The following is an 11,702-nucleotide window of genomic DNA, read 5'->3' as shown; positions in this document are numbered from 1 at the left end:
CAAGGCAAGGCAAGTTTATTCATACAGCACATTTCAACACAAGGACATTCTAAGTGTTTTACAAAAATGAAAGACATTAAGAAAATGGCCTTTAAAAAAAAAAAAAAAGTTGGTAAAATAAGCATTAAAAGAAAAAATACGTGAATAAAAGTTAACGTGCAGCGTAAATTAAATCACCTAAAGTAAAGAGCTACATTATAGTGAAATAACTTCAGGTCACCGCCGCTAAGCTAAAGGTGGCTAATGTTCTGCGTGATGACTCTAAAGCCCCGGACACACTCACGGAGGTGATCTCTGGGCCCATAGATCTCGGCCTCCGTTACAGGTAATGTAGCACTAAAAACATTGCACAGGAAGCATGGGAATATATGTAATTTATGTAACTAGTTTGTCTGTCTCTGTTTCCTGGTTTTATTCTGAAAAGTGTTCCCTTTACATGGGTCTGTTGCTGGATTGTGTGCACCTGGTGCCCTGTGGTGTCTCCTCCCCCCTCACCTGTGTCTTGTTGTGCTGATTAGTGTGTAGGTATTTAGGCTCTGTTTCCTTGTCTGTGTTGGACAGGGAGTGTGTGTGAGATCCTGGTGGCTGCAGGCTGGGCTCACGTGAGCAGCAGCAGCAGCAGCAGCAGCAGCAGCAGCAGCAGCAGCAGCAGCGCAGCAGCAGCAGCAGCAGCAGCAGCAGCAGCAGCAGCAGCAGCAGCGCAGCAGCAGCAGCAGCAGCAGCAGCAGCAGCAGCAGGATTGAGGCTGTGTGTAATGTGTTCATGTTTTAATAAATGCCCACACCGTGTTATAATTTTGGACGTTCTGCCTCTGCCTCCTTGCTTGGTCGGGCCGCTCAATTGTCAGCTTCACACACACCCAGCCGATTTTGGCCGTCGATGAATGTCTGGCCGACGATGAGCGTTCTGTCGCCCTACTCAGATTGGTGTGTCCCGCACCGTCGTGTCTTTTCGGCCGTGCCGACACCTTTTTGGCCGTCAAATTGGTAGGCAATCGGTCAAATACATCACTCTGATTGGCTGTTCAGCTAGCAAATCAGAGCATGAGAAGTGAAACGGAAGTGAGGGACCCACACAAACTATTAAGAAGGCAAATCTGAGATTTAATTTAACTCCAGTTCTCGACACAGGTTCGGGAAAGCCCTGTGAGCTTCTCGCTGTGGAGGGAAAATCACGCAGTCTGTTCTTCTCCTCTCGGTGTATCACGCAGTCTGTCTTCTGGTTGTTGCCTCTTTTGAATGACGAATACACACTACCGCCGCCTGCTGGTAAGGAGAGTTATTGCCACTCACGCATGTGCAGTTCGAACGTGCTTCTTGGTCGTCGGCTGAAGTCTTTGCGGTGTGTTCCAGTGCGACACATGGCCAAGACGCAGAGACGTGAGGCGACACAACAGTCGGGGGTCCATCTGTGTCAGTTATTTGGTGTGAGCTTGGTGTGTCCGGGCCTTAAGACTCATTTGGCCACTTGTTCAACCTCTGTTTTTTAGACACATTGAAACTTCATACATTCACATGTGGGGTATTTACTGACTTATTTTATATCATGTAATGAATAGTGAACACCTCTCAAGCTTGTGTAAAACACAGACCTTATTTCAGGCTTCTAACCACAAACCATCCCATAAGTGCGCCCGGGCTAATGTAGGTTGTGGCCAAACGGTGGTACTACAACTTCCATGTGAGTGCTTGATGTGATCGGGCCCAAAAAATACCTTGTATCTAGTAGCCTGTATCTTTTTTTTGTTTTACTTTTCATTGGGACTTTATACTATCAATGTCAAATCATTTCACCAGGATGACAGTGTTATTTTTGATTGGTGCAATGCAGATTAATTTTCTCTTTTTTTTTGTATTCCCACCTTCCCCCGAGCATGAGATTTTGACATGTGTCATAGGCTTTGTTTCATGAATTTCACTTGGTTATGGAGACGACCCCTGGCAGGAACAAAAATGATTACGCTGTTGTTATGAAACATGTTTGCATGTCGACAAAGTCATCCTCCCTTTCAGTTTAGAATCTTGATAAATCCATTTATCTAGCATCTGTATACATTGTTGTTTTCCTCTTAAAAAAACACAAATCAAGGACAACATGTGGGTGAAAATGGATGAGCTTTCCTGACTATATATGGCAAAAAAGATGATCAAAACCTTGAAAGAACAAAACCAAATCAAAATATCTTAAATAAATACACGAAAACTGGATTTATTTCGTTTTCTGCTGAGTGTTTTGTGTGGGATTTTGATTTGGGCTTCACACTGTGACAGCTCGACTGTCAAGGTTACTTGACAGAGATGTATTCTTCTGGAAGGCTCTTTTTTAAAGTAAGTCTAGACAGCTTACTGAATGTAACAGATTACAAAAAAAGGTGTATTTATTTCTCCAAATCAATCCAGTCAATCTTTTTGAAACATCGTTTTCTGTAAATGGTTTTCAAGTTTACTCGGAAGAAATGAAAGGGGTTTAATGTCAAACATTTTTAGCTTTTAGTGCAGGTGAACTTTCTGAACTCCTAACTGCACCTTTTTACTATTTTATCTACCAAGAAGCAACCTTTAAATCACCTTTCCTCCTTTAGTTGTGTGCAGCATTTGATTTCTTTGAATGATCTGAGTTGTGATATTCACAGAGAGACCCAGACACAGTTGCTGATAAGGAAAGGGATTGGTTGTAGGTTGTAAGGGGAAAATGGAAGTTGAAAGCACAAGGAGTTTATTATGGCAGAGGGCAGAGAAGGGTATGATATGGCTGGAGATGGCAAGACAATGTTTTATGTAACCTCAAACTCACATGATTCCTTGACTTCATGGCGTTTTCTATTAGCGTCAAAGAAAATAAGTCGTACAGTTTGACATGACAACAACATATTCACCTGAGCATCACATATTTTTCATCTTAACATCTTTTAAAGTGGCCCTATTTCAGTCATTTTCAGGATTTATATTTGGATTTTGTATCTCGACCTTCAAATGTCAACATGCTTTAATTGTTGTAATTGTTTTTAAATATTTTATATACTACTGGGTAACCATTAATATTATGTGCAAATATATTAATTGATTCATAGTTTGTAGTAAGAGTACAAAGTACAACATTTGCCTACAAAATGTTGTCTAGTAAAAGTATGGAGTAGCATAATTTGAAAATACTAATGTACAAGTACCTCAATGTCTTTACTTGTGTGCAATGCAGTACTAGAGTAAATGTTCTTAGTTACATTGCACCACTGTTTGAAGCTATTTCAATAATGTTGAATCATCTCATAATTGAAGAAATACTTGTTTGGATAACTTTACAAAATTAATGAATACATTGGAAAGAAAAAACTGCTGGTTACTCTTATATTCGACTTAATCCCCAGTCAATCTTTTTTTTCATATTAAGGGGTCCAGATAACTTACAATTTCAAAAGAGTCAGCGATTTACTGTACATCCAATTGGTAGGCTTTAACGCTGAACTCATCCATATGCATGAAGCCCAGCGTTTTAGGCACAGCAGACGGGAAGAAAAAGGAACATCCTCAGATATAATGAGAGATTATGATGCTACACAAAACATACAGGAATGGAAACCAAATCTCTTAGTCCTCCATCTCCATCTCCATGTTTCTCTACATCACATGTCTTATTGCAACTCAGATTTCTGATATTGTGGTGATGATTCCCCCATTATCCGATATATTTACACGGCTTGTTGAATACTTGATTCTGATTGGTGAATTCGGACATTTAAGAGATTGTTAATTTTCGTTAACAGACCATTGCTAAGGGGAATAGACCGTTAATAAGGAAGATCAAGGGACTATGTGCAGCCATATCAATCCGCAGAAAGAAGTCCGGTCCATTGTAACATCAGCTTTGGACAACAAACATTTGTTTTCTCCATCAGAAAACATAATGGAATACTTTTGGAAAATATTTTTGTATTTGTGGAGGGCAAGTGTTTAAAGACGGGTTCATGGAAAAGAAAATGTGAACAGACTTGGACAGTTACAAAAAACCTGGATCAGTGCTGCCGTCATTTTAAGTTACGTCTCTGTACCAGACGTTGGAACAGAGCACATTTTTCTTAGCAGAATCAATACGACCCTTTTAAGATCCCAAATAATATTTAAATCAATATTGTGTGTACTATTATTGCTGTATTTAATAAGAAACTGTGTTATTAGCTGGATAATGTGCAGCAAGACAAAAAGATCTCCTTCGGGGTGAGCAGGATTTGTATTATGCTTTACATATTGTCTTGTTTTCTTCATCACATGTTTTATTAATAACCATATACAGGCCCCCCCGATACTCAGCAAACTTTCTAGATGAGTTCACACAGCTGCTTTCTGTCATATGTATTGATTTAAACTCATTAATTATTGCTGGAGATTTTAACATTCATGTGGATAACATCAATGATAAAAATGCTAGAGAATTGCTCCATACTGTGGAGAATTTTGGTCTGACTCAGCATGTCTCAGGGCCCACTCATTCTAAAGGCCATACACTGGATTTACTTATGTCCAAAGGTCTCGATATCTGGAAAGTGTTTGTTTCTGATGTCGCTCTCTCTGACCACTACTGTATCTCCTTTGAAATGTCTGTCACTGATGTGATCCACACTAGGTCAGATGTAACTTTGAGAAGGTATATAAATGAAAATACATGTACATCATTTATCCAAGCCTTTTTAGCTGCGCCGGCTCTCACACCAAACACTGTTAGTAATCTGGTGGGATACATTTAATGCAAAACTGACTGCGCCCGTGAAAGTTAAAAAAATCTTTGGAAAAGAGAAAGCACCATGGAGAAATTCGCCATCAGTGAAACTTCAAAAAACAGAATGCCAGAAAGCTGAACGCAGATGGCGGAAAACAAAACTCAAGATACATCATGATATTTACAAAGAAAAACTATTCACCTACGGTCTTGAACTGAAGAAAGTGTGACGGCCCCTAGGCCTTAGACTCAGGTCCCTGGTTAGCCACTCCCCAAATCAGGAGAGATTGCTGACACCTGATTTGGGTTGACTGCTCAGCTACAAGTATGGGTGCCTGAGCAGTCAGTCTTTCTCTCCTCTTGGGTAGCTTGGCTCTACTGGACCTTGGTTGGTTGGTTGGTTGGTTGGTTTGTTTGTTGGTTGGTTGGTTTGTTCTTTCGCTATATACTGATGCATGTTCACACACCCACACACTACACACATAACTGATTAACTGACTTCATAGTTAATTTAGTTTCTTTAAATAAATGCAATTCAATTGGATGAATCATGTGTGGTCTCCTTCCTTTGTCTGTCCTTGAGCCAGGGCCATCTGTTACAACCCGCTCCTGGGCTGCAAACAAAAAGCAGGGAGGCGAGACGAAAGGTAAGAAAATAATAATTTGTTTATTTCTTTATAAACAAATGAAGAACAGGACCAGCCTCAGGTCCCCGAAGCTGGCACGGAGAGAGTGACCAGAGGAGTTCCTCCCATCTCCCAGGACCATACATATCCCCTTGGTCCTGGACCCTGAAGTCGCGACCGCCCCTGTGCGTTAGCACATAATCATCTGCCAGAGCAGCAGCCTCTGCAGCAGTTGTCACCTTACGCTCGCTGATGTAAACCGCAATGTGTCTGGGCACAGAATTTTGAAATTGCTCCAACACCATCAACTCACACAATGCGACATAGGTATCCACCTTCAAGGAGTTACACCACCTACTAAAAGAGGTAACCAGATCCCTAGCAAACGCAACATGTGTCTGCCTGTCAGACATCTCCCAGGACCGAAACCTCTGTCGATAGGCCTCAGGGACCAACTCGTAAGCTTTCAACACAGCAGTTTTAACCCTCAGATACACTTTGCTGTCCTCCATCGTTAAACCAGAGTAAGCTTCCTGGGCCCTACCTGTTAGCACACACTGCAGCAATAAGGTGCTATTAGCCTCTGACCACTCTCTGCTCTCAGCCACACGCTCAAACAAGGAGAAAAATGTATCTGCATCTCTTTCATCAAATTTGGGCACAACCTGCAGATTACCGGCAACGTCGAATGGAGTAGCTCTACCAGGGAAATTAGAGGCCTGACTTGCAGCTCCAGCAGGTAAACCCAACCTCCGCTCCTCTAACTCAAGCCTTTTAATTTCTACCTGCAACATTAACAGTCTCTCTCTTTGCTCAAAAGTCAGGTCTGTATCACGGGAGCCAGACGTACTGACACCGTCTCTGCTAGGATCAACCGTATATTTTCCCCCTTTGAAAACCCCCAACTCGAACAGATTTGCCCTAACAATCCCTCTTATGTTTTCCTTCATCCTCTTATCCCCAACATCCAAGCGGAAATGCTCAGCAACACTAATCAGCTGCTCACGTGAGAAACCCTCCAGTAGCTCCTCTGTAGGCTCTCTCACAAAGTCCTCCACACTCTCCATCATGCAAACACGTAGTGCACGTTCACGCTACCACACAACCTACACGCTACCGTGGCCCGTCCCTCTAACTGCCTTCAGAAACTAGCTAAACTCCCCGCTAGTCTTCAGGTGCTAATTATGGCGGGTACTTATGCACTTCTCTACCGTAAGCTCGGCGAGGCGACCGGCAAACCGGCAACTCCACCTGCAGCCTCGGCGTGCTCCCGAGCTAATAGCTCTAACCACTTTCACACCGCACTAACAGCCCCCCCTACGACCTCCAAGGAAGACCGTACTATACCTAACAGGGACAGACACCACGGTAACCAACGATCTGCGCTCCCTTCGCTGCCAAACACTCACCCCCCGCAACACTACTGCCAACACAACCAGCCGCACCCAGCGACAACAGCAGCTGCGCGAAACCCGTCCAGTTTCACACGCTTCTCAGGTCCAAAACAACGAGCCCCCATCATCTTCACCTCCGAAGACCTGACTCCCCACTGCCGCTGCTGCTGAGAGGGGTCTAGTCTCAACACCATAGTACGACTTCAGTAGGTTTACATGGCAGAGCTGAGTGGCTTTTCTACGCTTCGGCGTGGACAGGAGTACATTTTGGTCAGATACCTGCTCGAGTACTGTGAAAGGGCCAGAAAACTTTGCCTCAAACGGCGAGTTGACCATTGGCAACAAAGCCAGGACCTGATCACCAGGACTAAACGAGCGCTGCTTGGTTCTCCGGTCATACAGACGCTTCATCTTTCCCTGGGCGGACGACAATTTATCCCTGGCCATCTCCGCAGCTGAATACAACCGATGCCGGAACCCGTTTACATAGTCAACAAGTTTCCTAGGGGTTTCTGACGGCGTGACAGCATCGCTCAACAGCGCAAGCGGCCCACGCACCCTGTGGCCAAAAACAAGTTCATTAGGGCTAAATCCTGTACTCTCCTGTACAACTTCTCTTGCCGCTAACATAAGCCAGGGTAGCCCTTCCTCCCAATCCTGATTCATCTCCACACAATAACCCCGTAACAGAGACTTCAGAGTCTGATGGAACCTCTCTAACACTCCTTGGCTCTGTGGGTGATATGCAGAAGACTGCCTATGCTGGACCTTCAACTGCTTCACCACCTGTGCAAAAAGATGTGATGAGAAGTTTGAGCCCTGATCGCTCTGAATCACTTTTGGGATTCCAAAGATTGACATGAAACGTGTCAGGGCTTTTACAACTGACCGTGTGGTGATGGACCGCAGCTGGATACCTTGTGCTTTGACACATCACAGTAAGCAAATAATTGCTACCTGCTTTAGAACAAGGTAAAGGCCCCACGCAATCAATAATCAAATACTCAAAAGCCTGCATTACCGCTGGAATGGGAGACAATGGAGCGGATTTCACTTTCTGATTTGGCTTACCCGTCATTTGGCATGTGTGACAGGATTTAATATACCGAGACACGTCTTTCCTTAACAGAGGCCAAAAAAAATACCGCAAGATGTAATTATAGGTTTTACGGACGCTCGGGTGTCCCGATTGATTATGTGCGGTCCTAAGTACCTCCTCCCGAAATTTTAACGGGACCACAACCTGAAACACTGGCTCACCGATTAAATCCTCCCCATGTGGTAACCATTTCCTGACCAGCAGCTCCCCCTGCAGCAGATAACCACCGGCGGCGCTCTCTCCATCCTCAGTGGAGAGAACCGCCTCAAAGAACCGACCAAGGGAGACGTCAGCCTTCTGTTCTACTCCCAATTCACTGCGGGAGACAGACAACAATGAGTCAGGAACAACCACAAAATCTACATCAATCGCATCCTCCTCAGATTCCTCTTGGACACGGCTCCCAGCCCGTGTCACCGCACAAGCTACAAACACATCAGGAAAACACCTAGCCATCTCATCGGGGTAACCAGTCTCCGGGGGTGAAGATGATACTACCGGAGGTGGAGGACCATCAGCCCACACCCGGCTGCCAGCCAGGCCGTTCCCCAGGATGATATCCACTCCTTCAACCCGCATGGCTCATTAACCTGCTGACAGGGAAATACGACAGGGACAGGTTTTACAGACACAGCACAAGCAGCAGAGTTAACCTGGCCTACATAGTTCCCCCTGCTAGCCTTAGCTTTGGGACAGTCCCCCTTCCAGTGCCCTCTCCCCTTGCAGAAATGACATATATCCGAATCACCCTGTGCCTGACCTCGCATCATACGTCCAGGTCTACCCCAGGTTGACCTATTTTTCTCCTCCCACCTAGACAATCATTTTTCTATGATCTTATCAACAAAAATATTAATAACTCATTTATTATTTTTCCACTATTGTTAGGTTAACTAACCCCAGAATGGAAATAGCCCCTGAACTAATCTCCACTCAGAAATGTAATGAGTTTGCTTTATTCTTCACAGAAAATATCTTAAAGATCAGGCAATATATCAATTCCTCTATTCCGAGTCTTGACCCTATGTTTCCATTGCAAGGACAAATAATTAATGAAGCAAACATGTCAGAGTTAAAAAAAACACTTGAAGACGTTATATTCCATCTAAAAACAACTACATGTAGTCTTGATAGTCTTCCGACAAACTTCTTTAAAAATGTCTATTGCTACATTGCCTCAGATGTACTGCAGATTGTGAACATGTCGCTCCATTCAGGTGACTTCCCTAAGGGCTTGAAAACTGCAGTTATTAAGCCACTGCTAAAAAAGAACACCCTCGATACACTGACAATCAGTAATTACAGGCCAATTTCAAATTTACCATTTTTAAGCAAAATAATTGAAAAGGTTGTCTACCTTCAACTTAACAGTTTTTTGACATCCAATAACATTTTAGACACCTTCCAATCTGGTTTTAGGTCTCGTCATAGCACAGAGACGGTTTTATTAATAATAATAATTAATAATTCCTTACATTTATTATAGCGCTTTTCCAGATGCTCAAAGCGCTTTACAAATACACATTACACATATCATACATGCAATGGTCACCACTGTGGACAATACCCACAGGAGCAAGTTAAAGATTTTTCATTGTAATACTGACTGTGGGAAATCCACAGTTTTAGTTCTATTAGACCTCAGTGCGGCATTTGACACCCTAGATCACAACATTTTAATAGAAAGACTAGAGAAATGGGTGGGTCTGTCTGGCACTGTCCTAAAATGGTTTACATCCGAGAGTATTTTGTTTCAATTGGTAGCTGTACATCGGACAGAACCAAAATGACATGTGGAGTTCCCCAGGGGTCGATCCTCGGGCCCCTTCTATTCAATTTGTACATGCTGCCACTTGCTCAAATAATTAGAAATAACAACATTTCTTATCAAAATTACGCGGATGACAACCAAATCTACATATCACTTTCCATAGATGAATACGGTCCTACTGATTTATTGATCACATGTCTAAAACAAATACATGACTGGATGTGCCGTAATTTATTACAGCTCAACACAAAAAAAACCGAAGTAATTGTTTTTGGAATCAAAGAAGAAATAATTAAAGTCTCTGCACACCTGGAATCACTATTACTCGAACCGAAAAGTCAAGCAAGAAACTTAGGTATAATTTTAGACTCTGACCTCAATTTTAACAGCCACATCAGGGCAATCAACAGATCAGCCTACTACCATCTAAAAAATATCTCGCGTATTAAAGACCTTATGTCCAAGCAAGAACTTGAAAAACTTGTCCATGCATTTGTTTTTAGCAAGCTTGACTACTGCAACAGCATCTTCATAGGCCTCACAAAAAAATCAATCCGTAAACTCCAACGAATTCAAAATGCTGCTGCCAGAATCTTAACCCGGACAAAGAAAACAGATCACATCACTCCAGTGCTGAGATCGCTGCATTGGCTTCCAGTTAGTGAGAGAATTGATTTTAAGATTTTAATGCACACATATGATATAAAGCACTAAACGGGCTAGGACCCAAATATATCAAGGACCTCCTTCAGTGGTACGAACCCAGCAGACCCCTTAGGTCTTCAGGCGCAGGCCAGCTCACTGTTCCATGTGTGAGATCAAAGTGTGGGAAAGCAGCCTCTGCATGTATGCTCCTAATGCATGGAACAAACTCCCAGAACGTATGGGAATGGCTAGCACTTTAGAAACATTTAAATCAGGTCTAAAAACATTTCTTTTTAATATGGCTTTTCAAATTTAAATGTTCTAATTTTCGAACTGTTAGACATGGTTTTCTTTCTTTTAATTAATTATTTTGTGTGTTTTGTATTTCTTCTCAATGGATTGTGTTTTATCTGTTTGATCCTGTAAAGCACTTTGAATGGCATTACTGTATAAATTGTACTTTACAAATAAATGGCCTTGCCTTGTCTTGTTAGTTTCTTTTGTTGCTGTTTGAAACACACATTTATTAAAATCATGAGAGGGAGGTTTGGAAACGACAGAAATAAATATAGTGGGTGAGAGTTGGTATAGCTGCGTAGGTTAGGAGATCCACACAGTATGAGTGATGTTATCTGCGTGTGCGGATGACTTTGTGAGTGTACCGACTGGATGCAATGATTAAAATATATATACGCAGTGTTTAAAAACAAACAGCGCTGTGATAAACATGTAGCAAACACCCTGGCAATGTGTTTTATGTGTCTCCATTTGAGAGCGAGCCAGCGAGAGTGTGTGGTTGACCTTAAACTACTCATCACAAGTGGGTTCCAGGAAACGGAAGATTCATTTTAAAGACTAAGGATTTACCTCACTGTGTAGGAAAAGAGCAAATACGTGACATTGACCAAAATAATTGGATATATGCTTGGCAAAGAAAACTTTACTCAAGTCATCATCCCATGGTGCATTTCCCTATTCTAACCTTGTTAACATACACATTACGAGCATGTACATGGTCTGAAAAGGCTAAACGGTTCCAGAGGGAGTTTCTCTTCCACGCTTCCCCCCCGCCTCAAACGCCTCCATTGGACTCCTTTGTTTTCAAATGGAACATAATGACATCACTATTTAACAATCAAACTTCTATTGGCTAGCGCTCCAACACATTGTACGTGATAGGCTAAGGGGCGGGATATCTCTAAGCGGTTGCCCAATCCCAACAGAGCCGGCCAGCTAACCAATCAGAGCAGACTGGGCTCTGGTTTCAGACAGAGGGTGAAAAGAGGTGCTGCAGCACAGGCAGTATGAGAAAAATAAAGAGCTTTTTGAACATTAAAGCATGGAGACATGTCCCAGTAGAGACACTGCATACTAATATGAACCTGAAAATGTGCATAATGGCCCCTTTAAACTTTGCACATATTATGGGAATAATGGCTAACAGTACGCCATAAAGA

Source organism: Pseudochaenichthys georgianus, chromosome 13, assembly GCF_902827115.2.
Source record: "Pseudochaenichthys georgianus chromosome 13, fPseGeo1.2, whole genome shotgun sequence".
NCBI classification, from domain to species: domain Eukaryota; kingdom Metazoa; phylum Chordata; class Actinopteri; order Perciformes; family Channichthyidae; genus Pseudochaenichthys; species Pseudochaenichthys georgianus.
This window is presented reverse-complemented; position numbering follows the sequence as displayed.